Source organism: Perca flavescens, chromosome 6 (assembly GCF_004354835.1).
Source record: "Perca flavescens isolate YP-PL-M2 chromosome 6, PFLA_1.0, whole genome shotgun sequence".
Classification (NCBI taxonomy): domain Eukaryota; kingdom Metazoa; phylum Chordata; class Actinopteri; order Perciformes; family Percidae; genus Perca; species Perca flavescens.
In genome coordinates, this window is record NC_041336.1 from 6,198,793 (window position 1) to 6,211,618 (window position 12,826).

Sequence of the window (12,826 nt, forward strand, 5' to 3'; positions counted from 1 at the left end):
AGAGATCCGGAACGCTGACTAATCAGATCAGACGGGGCTTTATCGGGAGAGGGTCTTAAAGATACAGGGAAACAGAGGGTAAATACAGGTATATATTCAGACAGACAGTATGAGATACATTTTTTTTTAACTGCTTCTCATCCAAGAGTCAGAACTGGAGAAGACAAATACTGTTGTGGCTGTAAGCAGTCCAACAAAGTGCTGCCGCGACGGACTAAAGACTGAGAGATGCATAAACACACCGTGACACGCTCAAGATTGTATTGCAATGATTTATTCCTCTTTAATCCACACGTAAAATACAACTTGCACTGCAGTTACCAAATGTGAAGTTACTTTGTGAGTCGAAATAATTGCGCAAGTGCGGCGGTAAACAGAACATGTTCGCTCCCAGGCTCACCCCCTCTCTGTCAAAATCCCCCAAAAAACCCAGGTGAACAGGTGAAGCAAACAAACACACCCACCACCTACAATATAAGTGCACAATATAATAATCAATTTTATTTTTATTTTATTTAATTAGTTTATTTGTCAGGGACAATGTACAAAATACATTAATCTTACAAAAAGATGTTTTGTACCAGAGTTTGCTAATGCTAGTTTCCATCTGCAGTCCCCGGGCAGGTGCACACAATATTAAAACATTATATTACAAATAACTGTCAATAGTACTAAGAAATACATGCAAGATTACACTAATCAGATGTTTAAATAAAAAAACTAATCAAAAAACCATCACAGCCTAAAAATATACAACATAGTCAAAAACATTTAATATTACATTTGTAAACTTTAAATAATTAATAATAATAAATAATATAAATGAGACCATAAACAGCATACAATATGTGGCTCCTACAAATCCAAACCTGAAAATAAGCATAATGTGGGACTGTTAAGTGAATGATCTCGGAAGTCCCTCCTCCACTGATTGTTTTAGTTGTGTGTGGTTAGCGCTGATTTTTTTTTTTTGCTGGATCGGGACGGAACAGCGTTTACCAGTTTGTGGTTATATTTTCCCGACGGTCCAGTGTGCCATGAACGCAGCGCGGCGCTCCGCTGCCATATTGTTGTTTTATTTTCGGGGCAGAACCGGACGGAGTTTCCAGCTGCGGTCGCTGTCTGCGGACTCAGCGTCTCCGAGGGGGGAAGAGGCACTGCTCTGCTGACATTATCTGGAATACAACTCAGCTTCAAGTCACTGTCAAAGTTATCGGACTGCGAGAGGAGCCGTCGGGTATGTAGTTTTTCTCATTTAAAAGTTTTCTGTCACACTTAATGCTAAAGACTAGCTCACTCCGTGTGTTGCTGCTACTTTTCCCCATTCAAGCTAACTGACGCCATCTAACATTAGTTACGTTTGCGCAGTAAAAAGCTCTTATTCAGACGTTCCTAAATGTATACATTTTGAGATAAAGGATACATGCATGTGTGTGTGTGGTGTCCAAAAATACCAGCACGCAGAGTTGAGTTAGCTTCGGCACAAGTAGCAACTAATGACTTTTGGATGCTAACTTCTGTGCTAGCGTGGCTAACTAACGCTTGCCAACTGACACCAAACTTGAGCAATAACTTGAAAAATTCACCGAGGGAACTTTGAATGACTTTGTTGGCAGCGAGTGTGAATATAAAAGGAGAAACATTAGCTAACTCATGGCGACTGTACGTGCCTCTCTTGTGTTGGCTCAGTGGGATAAAGTCATTGTGGTAAATTTTTCTTTTTTGTGGCAGTCAGGACAAACTGGAAACACTGTTTATCAAGTGTACCAGTTTGGACAAGGTTAGCTTGATGTATGATTTAATAACCAGTAGTAGAGCGTGTCTAGGTGTGGGATGGAGAGACAATCCAGGTGCCACCACAATCCAATGAAATATGCAAAAATTAGCACAGGGATTTAGTAACCTGTATTAATTAGATATGAATGCACACAGATGGAGAGAGGAGCTCAGTGTGGCATAACTCCTATATCAGCATAACTAAGGGCAGGTCCAAGGTAATCCTACAGGTTACCTATCATTAGTCGAGTCAGGTCACCTTCATTGACAATTTCAAAGTGCAAGACATACAGAGCAATAGAAAATATGCTTCTCTTCGACCCACAGTGCAAAAAGTATAGGGACGACAAGTGTAAAGATAAAAAGAAAAGTAATGTATACAGTAAAGAAGATACAAAAGATACCGAAGTAGTATTTACAATACAATAAATACATTTTTAAATAGTGCAAAAGTAAGCCAAAGGTCCTTGTGGAAGTGAATGTGTGACGCTGTCCGCTGGTGAAACAGTTTTTCACTCCAAAAAAGGGAAGTCTGCTTGGTGTTGCTATTGCTCGAGTCAGGTTTGCAGAAGGGCTGCTCGATTATTATATCAACCTCAATCAATCAAACCTTTATTTATATAGCACTTTACAGCAACCAGCTGGTATCCAAAGTCATTTACACCAGGAACCAAGAATAAATCAACATATCAGACAGTAAAAAGAATGAATCATAGAAAACTGTAAAATAAGAAAAGGTTACATAGAAACAGGAGGAGGAGAGGGAAATTGTCACACCACTGCTAAGTATTAAAAAGCCATTTTAAACAAATAGGTTTTGAGTTTGGACCTAAAAAGAGCTAAATATCTGTAATAGTGAGAATACCAGGGGGTAACTTGTTCCTGATTTCATCACCTTTCATCACCTGGGCAAAATCCACAGACTTATTGTGGCAATAAAAACATTTCTGATGATCCCGATTATGGACTGTGGATCCTGGACTCGGACTTGAGTCGATATTCTCTAGACTTTTGACTCGTCCTGGACTCGTGCACTGATGGCTTGGACTCAAACTCGAGGATTTATGAAATAGGACTCAGAAGTTGGACGAAGTTTCTACTTTATTGTGTAATAGGCAGTGATGAGTACTCGAGTCCTGGGCTCGAGTTACTATTTTCTGGACTCGTGACTCAACTGGGACTCTTCTTTGGTGACTTGGACAAGAACACTGGGGACTCAGGACTTGTCTGGGACTCTTTGAGGACTCAGACTCTAACACTGGGGACTCGTGACTTGACTGGGGACTCTTTGGGGACTTGGACAAGAACACTGGGGACTCAAGACTTGACTGGGACCCTTCTTTAGTGACTTGGACTCGACAGTAGGTGACTCGACTACAACACTGCCAGACCCAAATGGAATCCGCTGATTTTTATTTTTTTCCAGGGGTCTTGTGATGGACATGTGTTAACGTTCAGATTTGTATTTCTTTTTTAATCTGTTTTTAATCTGTCCGTGTGGCTCTGACCTTCTTTTTTGTTGGTCTTTTTAAACAAATCGTGGATTTTTTTTAATATAATTCGACAAAAAAAAGAAAAAAAATTCCAACAATAAATCATGTCAAAGTTTAAAATTCTTGTATCAGTTGACTTTTCTCATGACTGGTATTTGTGCCATTTTAAGGTCAAAGTTCATTCACATGTAGTTTGTCTCGGTGGTTATAAGCTTATTATCCATTTACATCCCATAACTGGCCTCTTAGTTTAAGTAAGGACCTTCTAACTATTTGGACTGTTTGTAGATGTGCTTTGAAAACTGAAGTCACATTTACACCTCTGTCTTTCAGGGCTGCAAGTAATGATTATTTTAATTGTCCATTTATTTAATGATTACTAGGGCTGCTCCCTCTTAGTCAGTCGACTAATCTGTGTAGTCAACTTAGATTTCTTTAGTCCATTAGTCATGTTGGATGCTTTTTCATGCTGAATGACTTATTTCCAAGAAACGTACGAGCACATCTCTGGTAAACACAAGAATTAAAGTGGTGCTTTTAGCGTGACTCTTTGCGGAGAAACTCAGATTTACAGATCTGTCGATTAAATCAACTAATCGATTAGTCGGTACAATTGAATGAGTGTTAGTCGACTAAGAATTTCTTCAATCGAGAACAGCCCTAGTGATTACTTCACCAATGAACTGATCAATCGTTTAGTCTGTTAAACATCAAATGCTAAAAGAAAAAAACCCTTGCAACGAGGCGTCTTCAAATGTCTTGTTTTTGCGTAACAAGACGTCAAAATCCCAAAGACATTACCATTCATAAACACCCCTAACGCCAACTTATTACCAGTTTTACGCTCATTTTCGGAATTCATGGTCAGTACAACTCATTTATAGGAAATTATACCTACTTCTTGACTTGAAAAAAGCAGAAATTATGAATAATTTGGACTCCTATTAAAGGAAGGATAGTTACAGAAGGGTAAATGTCAACGTTCAGTCTGGTTTTGAAACCTATTTTCGATGCTGAGGCCTGCGGCTCGCCGGCCGAAAGTTGCGAGGATGGTTCTTCCAGCGAGACGACCACCATTCAACTCGAAAAAAAAGTCATCTAACAATTCCAATGACTCCAAAGCTGTTCAGTTAAGGTCAATTAAGCTTAAAAAAAAAACTGCATAGTTCCCCTTTTTAAGAAGCTTTCTTTTTAAACTATTTTGCTGCATTTTATAAACTAAACAAATATTTGAACTAATCAAAAGATGATCACAAATGAACCTATCGTCATAAAAAAGAATTCAGAATTGGCATGAGAAAACGTTGCAGCCCCCACGCAGTGACAACTCTCGGACTTGTGATGAGAGTGCAGACTTTCACAAGCTGGAACTGAAACTTCCTACTTCACGGTGACAGGAGCCCAGTGTAACAATAAGATCACCGTCGTCCATGAACCTGTCATTCCGGGTCAAAATAGAAAAATACGTTTTTTTTGGGGAACTTTTCCGTACTTTTTTTGATGCTTTTTTATGCTTTTGGCGCTTTTTTTTAAAAAACCTTTTTGTCCCTCCTTTTCAATGTTTTTTATTTTTTTTTTATTAATGGTCAATAAACTTAATAAAATGACATTATACCAAATTTTTATTACAGAGTTTGAGCAAAAGCATATATTATGAATTATTTTGACTAATAGAATCGTTACGATCAGAGGATGCTGAGTGAGTCACAGACTGGTTTATGTCAAAGTTTGGTCAGGATGCTGTTTGGAAACCATTTAAAGAAAAAAATTGAAATTAAATAAAACAACTAAAATTCAATGGTAGTGATCATTAATCTTACCTGCGAAGAACATGAATGTAAACTTAAAACAAAAAATGAGGAAATTTGTGTTTGGTAGATTATTTCTCTGTGGTAACAATGCTTTTTGGCAATAAATCTTGTACCGTTGGAAAGCCTGTTTAGTTCCCTTACAAATGGGGCACCATTTGTAAGGAACATGCATGTGTGGGATGAGAAACAGAGCTCAGTATGTGGGTTGTGCTCATGAAAAATTTGCCAAATCTTCTCTGCCAATGCCAAACAGCTTATTCTGCCATTGACTCATTTGGTGTTTGGTGGATTGGATAATTTAATTTTGAAGAAACAAGACATATTGGTAATTTAACAATTTATACATGATAACAACAATTTATTACAGCGTAACAGGCTGGCCCCTCCTCCTCATGCTGGTCACCAGCCTGGTCACACACTGCTGTGGGATGGCATCCCATTCTTCAACCAGCATTTGTCGCAAGTCAGCCAACGTGGTTGTGTTGGTCACTCTGGCACGAACGGCACACCCAAGCTGATCCCACAAGTGTTCATTGGGGTTGAGGTCAGGACTGCTGGCAGGCCATCCCATCCTCTCCACTCCCACATTCTGGAGGTAGTCTCTGATAAACCCCGCCCTGTGGGGGCGAGTATTGTCATCTTGGAGGATAGAGTTCAGTCCCAGACTGTGGAGATATGCGTGCTGTTCGTGCCAGAGTGACCAACACAACCACGTTGGCTGACTTGTGACAAATGCTGGTTGAAGAATGGGATGCCATCCCACAGCAGTGTGTGACCAACATGAGGAGGAGGGGCCAGGCTGTTTTGTGGCTGTGTATGGTTCTTCCACACACTACTGATGCTCCTGTTTGTGAAATTAATAAATTGTTAAATTACCAGTATGTCTTGTTTCTTCAAAATTCAATCATCCAATCCACCAAACACCAAACGAGTCAACGGCAGAATAAGCTGTTTGGCATTGGCAGAGAAGATTTGGCAAATTTTTCATGGGCGCAACCCACATACTCAGCGCTGCTGCTCATCCCACACATGCATGTTCCTTAAAAATGGGGCACCATTTGAAAGGGAACTAAACGGGCTTTCCAACGGTATAAGATTTATTGCCAAAAAGCATTGTTACCACAGAGAAATAATCTACCAAACACAAATTTCCTTACTTTTTGTTTTAAGTTTATATGTTGCATGGGTTCCATACAACATACATGCATGCATCCAAGTTATTTTGGGGCAATTTGGTTGTTAAGAAACTCATATTTCTGATGTAAAAAATGTTGAAAACGGGGACAACACAAGGGTTAACCTTGAATAATGTCAGTGTCGCCGCTGTTAGACGGAGCATCTCTGCAGAAAGATAAGGTTAAAGGAAAGAGATAAGATCTTAGTACAAAGTGTGTTTTCCTCTTTTGAGTCAGTAGGTATAACAAGTGTTTGCGGTGGTAATTAGGTTGCAACATCTTTTTTGGAAATGAAACCGTTTATTTGATTGAATTGTTTGGTATTTCTGAGTTTAAACCTTTTTAAAATTCTTGAAATCCAGCTGCCACTAGAGCTGCAAGCCAGGGTCATTTTCATTATTGATTCATTGATTTACATTTTCATTAATTAGCTTTTAATACAAAACCCACAGATATTAAATCTACAGTTATACAAACAGATGCTCAACTGTGACCGCCCACTTCACTCAAAATACAAGTTACATCAAACAGTACATATCCTCCAAATTTTTCTTTTCTTGTAAACAGGAACAAGATTACCCTCACCCACCCTCCCCATACACCTCTTGGCAGCTAGTATGTTCACCACTCACAGCTATGCATCAATATTCTTTCAGAGCATAGGCCCACATATGTCTATAACATATCAGGTGGCTCAAATTCTGTAATTATTTACGTGTCAACAATTCTGTGAGTTGATCAAATACCAAAAGAAAGGGGAAAAAAAAGAGAGATAAATAAATAGGCAATGAATGGGTTTAAAAAAAACGTTAGAGGGGGGTCTCAGTTACAATTGGGGACACTCACCCAGTGGTACAACTCTTTCAGACTTTCAAAATAAGACCTAAACGGTCCCTACTTGAAGTAGAACCTCTCCACAGACCCTCTCAATGTAAGTGTTGTCTTCTCTAGCTTTAGTAAAAACATAAACTCTTGCAGCCAAGCAGAAGCTGATGGGGAAGTAGAACATTTCCAAATTAACACAACTCTTGATGCGATGATGTGACCGCCCACTTTTTTTTAACTGCTCTGTTTCCGGCAGTGTTTTTATATCTCCATAAAGGTTTTGTTAAATGCTGATACAAAGACTTTAAAGCCTGGAACCGAGCCAACCAGCTCCGAGATATATAGAACGAGACCAAAGAACATTTGATTCAGTGTTAAAAAAAAAAAAAAAAAAAAAAAAAAAGGCAAAGGTACGAAACCGATCTATGTGAGTGGTTCATGTGGATTTGAAAGTTTCAAGTTTAAAAGTGGTAGTGACCCCCAAAACCTTCCCCTATCTGCCAGACTAAAGCAGCCAGCCTATAGGTGAAACACTGATAATAAAAAGGATATTGTGGAATTGGCATAAAAAAAAATCTGGTTTTAACTTAAAACCAATGGCTGCAAAAGGAGTAAGATTTTGGATTCTGAAGTGCCTTGTGCACAGCAGCTGGTCTTGTGGTTATTCTCACTTTGTAGAGGACTGAAAGTAGGGAGCTCGCACTTTCATTTCTGGGTGGGAAATTACCATCGGCTTAATCAGATGTAAATTAACGGGTAACTGCTGTTTTTTTGTTTTTTTTTCTCAACCTATTTTCCCATGTTTTTGTGTCTAAGTGACTGATGGGAACAACAATCTTTGACATTGGTCCAGTATTAAGCGAATACGCTGCAGTCGACAGCAGAGAAACACAATGTGAGTTAATATGGAAATTGTCTTGTTTGTATTTACCTTCACAAAAGTGCTAGTTTTGCCGCTGACACTCAGATTAATATTCTAAGTGTCTGACAACATTATGGAAAGGATTCTTTCAGAGATAGACCTTTTAAAACTTATTTAAGACCTTTCTGTTTAACCAGAAACAGCTTGACGTCGCTAGCGCTAAACCCACCAGACTGCATTTAAAAAAGCAATACTTTTAGCGTGTATAGAGCCAACATATTTTCACATGTAAATCATTAAACTATGTTTATTTCAACCAAAACTAAAGTTGTGATTGTTGGAAAAGTGCAAAGACAACCCAAAATGGCTTTTCATAGTTTTATTTTGTGGATGTGGACTTTGAATGAAGTGAATTTCACAATGCTAAAATCACTGTTTATTTACGTGGAGTCTGGTGGGTTTAGCGAACGCAATTTCCCAGGTGTTTTTATGTTTAAAAGAAAAAAGGATCTCACTCTTCAACAGAAAGGTCGACCTCCTTAGAAATCCTTTCCATAAAATTGTTGTTCCCATCAGTCACTTAGACACAAAAACATAGGAAAATAGGGTTAAAAAAGGATAGTTACCCTTTAAGAACTTAAAGAGAACCTCCCGGTTAGTGAATTTTAGGAAGTGAAACTGTCACTTTCCATTTCTAGTCCTCCCCGACCAGATTTATTATTAGAACGCACACTTTTTGCCAGGTATTCGGCCGTTCACTTTGAATAATCAAGATGCTCGAGCTGTTGGATGACAGTGAGTTTCCTTCTGGGAAGTCAGTCATCAGAATTGTCTTCGTCCTCTTTGTGTCTTTAGCGTCGTCAAACTGGTTCTGCCAGAGCCAAACAGGGTGAGGCCCGAGGAAAAGGAACTACCTGACAGGTACAGAAACTACCCTCCTCCCCTTTCACTCTGCAGGCACAGGATGTCTGGACAGGGTTTCTGTGTAATCCCACACCGAGCGCATAATCCAATATGTCTCGGTTTATAAATGGATGCAGATTAGGAGCGTAAGAAGAGCAGGTTACTTCCTCTGTGACACGTTGGCTACTTCAGGTAAGGGAGGTCATAGGGAGCGCTTCATTTGATGCACTAGAGCTAACATGCAACTGGGGATGGGTAAAATAACATGTCAACAGGATGTTACCTAAGTTAATATGGCTTGCTCTATTTGCTAGAAGTTTCTCAAACGCATCATGCAGTACAGGCCAAAAGTTTGGACACACCTCCTCATTGAATGAGTTTCTTTATTTTCATGACTATTTACATTGTAGATTCTCACTGAAGGCATCAAAACTATGAATGAACACATATGGAATTATGTACTTAACAAAAAAGTGTGAAATAACTGAAAACATGTCTTATATTTTAGATTCTTCAAAGTAGCCACCCTTTGCTTTTTTTGATAACTCTGCAAACCCTTGGTGTTCTCTCAATGAGCTTCATGAGGTAGTCACCTGAAATGGTTTTACCTTCACAGGTGTGCTTTGTCAGGGTTCATTAGTGGAATTATTTCCCTTATTAATAAAAAAGCAAAGGGTGGCTACTTTGAGGAATCTAAAATATAAGACATGTTTTCAGTTATTTCACACTTTTTTGTTAAGTACATAATTCCATATGTGTTCATTCATAGTTTTGATGCCTTCAGTGAGAATCTACAATGTAAATAGTCATGAAAATAAAAGGAAACACATTGAATGAGAAGGTGTGTCCAAACTTTTGGCCTGTACTGTATGTCTTACAATTACATTCCAGTATATAGTGTCCTTTTTCTCTCACAGAAAGAGTCTGTGGATCAGAATAACATATTTTTTTTTTTTTTACTACTGTGAGTCCGTTCAGCTTTACAGATATCGCACGTAGCTAATGAACAATTCCAGATACATTTTTGCTCAATAGGCTTGTTCGAGATGAGCCAGATCTGCGCAGAATCGACCACCGGCGTTCGGCCCCAATGCGTGCCGGTTCGATTTGTGCCCGACTTGATCCTGACTTGCTTTGACGTGGGACCCAGGCAGACCCAGGGCATGCTGGGAAATGCCGGCCTCTCAGCTGATCCAAAAGCTGATTGGTTCAGAATCGACTCAACATGATGACGTTTTATATAAACTTTTTATTGATTTTGATTTGGAGGGATTTTAACTGCTATTTGTCTGATTTAAAAGCTTATTCTGGACAGAACACATGTAGTGTGGCTGATAGTGACGTTTAGAAGTCCGAGAGACTAAATCAGATTACAGATCATCTACAGTCTGTTCAATCAGCAACAGATCGCATGTAGAGCGTTCTGACAGCTACTCTGTCATAATAAAATCAACTGGAGAATGTGTAGGAGCTGATATATGGGTCCGATAACATTTTATTAAATCAGAATTGGACCTAACAGGATGTGAGTGTTTGTCACTTCCTCTTCAGCCTGAAGGCTGCTGGAAGCGGCTGAAAACTGTCCGACTTGAGAGCGGACTTTTGTCGGCTGCTGCCGCCCTATCTCTTCCACTTTACAAGCCTATTGTCGCCACTACTACTGTCATTACTAAACATTGTGCCAAAACATGAACAATAACGTCGCCATCAGTGGGCTTATTTTCTAGCTAAGAAAAAAAAACAGTATAGACAGCACCTCACCCGGATTTATCATTGGACACGCATCTGTTCTGCGTTTCGGCTGCACCGATTGACGCTCACAATTGACCTTTTCCACAGCAGACATGTTGACTTGTTATAGTAGGAAAAGCACAGCTGACATTGATCACCTTAACGATGCCTCAGTTCCATCAAGTGTCCCAGTAAGATGTTTCAGTGAGTCAGCATGAACAATACCTGGACCTCTCCTAAGTGGAATGCAGCCATCATTAATGGTTTAATACCAGGGTCTCTCCTAAGTGGAATGCAGCCATCATTAATGATTTAATACCAGGACCTCTCCTAAGTGGAATGCAGCCATCACTAATGGTTTAATACCAGGACCTCTCCTAAGTGGAATGCAGCCATCACTAATGGTTTTGAATACTCGTGTGCTTTTCCTACAATGACATGTCAACATGTCTACCGTGAAAAAGGTCAATTGAGGAGCGGTGGTGCACCGGAAAAAGGTAGTACAGCTCATGCGGTTTAATGCTTTGAATAGCCTATACTTTTGGTAATAAAACAATAAAAATGTATTTAAACTACGCTGATAGGGCAGTAAAGTAACCGTAGTGCTTGCCGTCAGTGTCCACCTTCAGCAGATACACTTCTCATTTTCATATCTGGCTGCACAAAGCGTTACTCAACACTTATTATTTTAACACCTTCTTTCATAGTAAGTCAGTTTCACTTCTCTGTTTTGACTCATGTGGCCCCAGCCGAGCGTTTCCCACTTCTCTCGTTAGTTTGGCTCCTGTCTGCTGGTTCACCTGCCTCCGAACTATCATCCAAAGGTAAACGCTGAGGAAGAAGAAACATCCACGTGATCCAAACATTTCAACTATAAGATAACTTTTGATCCCTGCAGCTGCAGATGTTCAAAGCCTTGACTATTCAACATATACCGTTTTTTAAGGCACTTGCGTTGACCATTCTAATGGTTTATAAGTGGATGGTTGTTTGTATGTGAGTACAAATGTATGGGTGCATATGTGTAATTATGTTTTTCTTTTTATATGGTTAGACTTTTCTATTTTTATAAACTGATGTCAATTCTGCTTTTTATTCAGTTGTGTGCATGAATTCAATGAACTCAAACTCATTTAGTAACAACTTTACCCACAGCAAGTGATGAATAGAGATTAAAGTAAGTCCAAAATCAAAGAGGCAGACATAGGAAGTAAGATAAATGTCTGATGTTTCAGCAAATATAAAGTCTTGTCTGCTTAACTGGAAATATCTAGTGACCGGAAACCCTATGTCACACAAAAGTGTCTAAAAGTACTTTGAATTACTTAGACTGTGACGGTAATGTTTGATTAAATAACTCTGAAAATGTAAAGCTGAATGGTTAACCCATCGAATTTAAAATGGATAGAAAGGCCATTGAACTGTTTCCCCGTGGTCATTTGACTGGTACACAACAAAATGGCGATTGTTGTTAGTTGTTATAGTGACCATACACGTCAGTGGGGCCGTAAACTGTCGCAAGTCCGCTGGGAGGAGCTCGGGAGATGTTCTCGGAGTTGCAGGGAGTGAGGAGGAGGGACAGCTAGACCCAGCGGCAGTGGGTCAGTAGCCTGATAAGCCAGACCCACATCCAGATGTTGGGTCTGAGAACTCCCCATTGGCTGGGCTCAATCAGAGGGGCGGGAAAAACGGTTGTCTTTCATATTCCCTCTGCAAGCAATAGGATAGCGCTACAACCAATCAGAGCAACGAAGAAGGTAGCGGAGCTAGTTGATAGATTAAACTTTTGCCATATCCGGTCGGCAAAACTCCGAACACATCTTCCTTTTTTAAGAATGATTTCATTGCCGTTCTTTGTTCTTTTCTCAAAGAAAAGCTGAACTCCAAGTCTTCCAGAAGACCTCTGTTCCCAGCAGCCATAAGCCCCGCCCACCGGCTCTATACACGATGTGATTGGCCCGGCCAGAGTTTGGTTTTTCCAGCTCGCAAGCCAACGGAGAATGCCTGGATAGGGCTGGGTACCGAACGTCGATACTTTTAATTTATATGATATCGGAAAAAAAAATACTCCAATCCTATGAGTATTGAAAAATTCTTTATCTTTCGGTGCCAAATTTCGGTTCCAAAAGCGTCTGAGCGCGTAAGCGCAAGCTTATCTGTCCTCTCTGCATATTGACACAGAGCAGAGCTCCGACCGACACACACACACATTTTAACCATTTATTTATGTCCACATAAAGAAAAATAGTA

General features: G+C 39.7%; 1 protein-coding gene across 1 annotated transcript in view; it reads left to right on the top strand.

Moving 5' to 3' along the window:
* Positions 1 to 1,093: 1,093 nt before the first annotated feature.
* Positions 1,094 to 12,826, top strand: part of plekhf2 (pleckstrin homology domain containing, family F (with FYVE domain) member 2) — a 48,685-nt gene continuing 36,952 nt past the window's right edge. The window contains exon 1 of the mRNA XM_028581437.1: positions 1,094 to 1,237. The gene's annotated coding sequence lies outside the window, so the exon portion shown is untranslated. The remainder of the gene's footprint in view (positions 1,238 to 12,826) is intronic.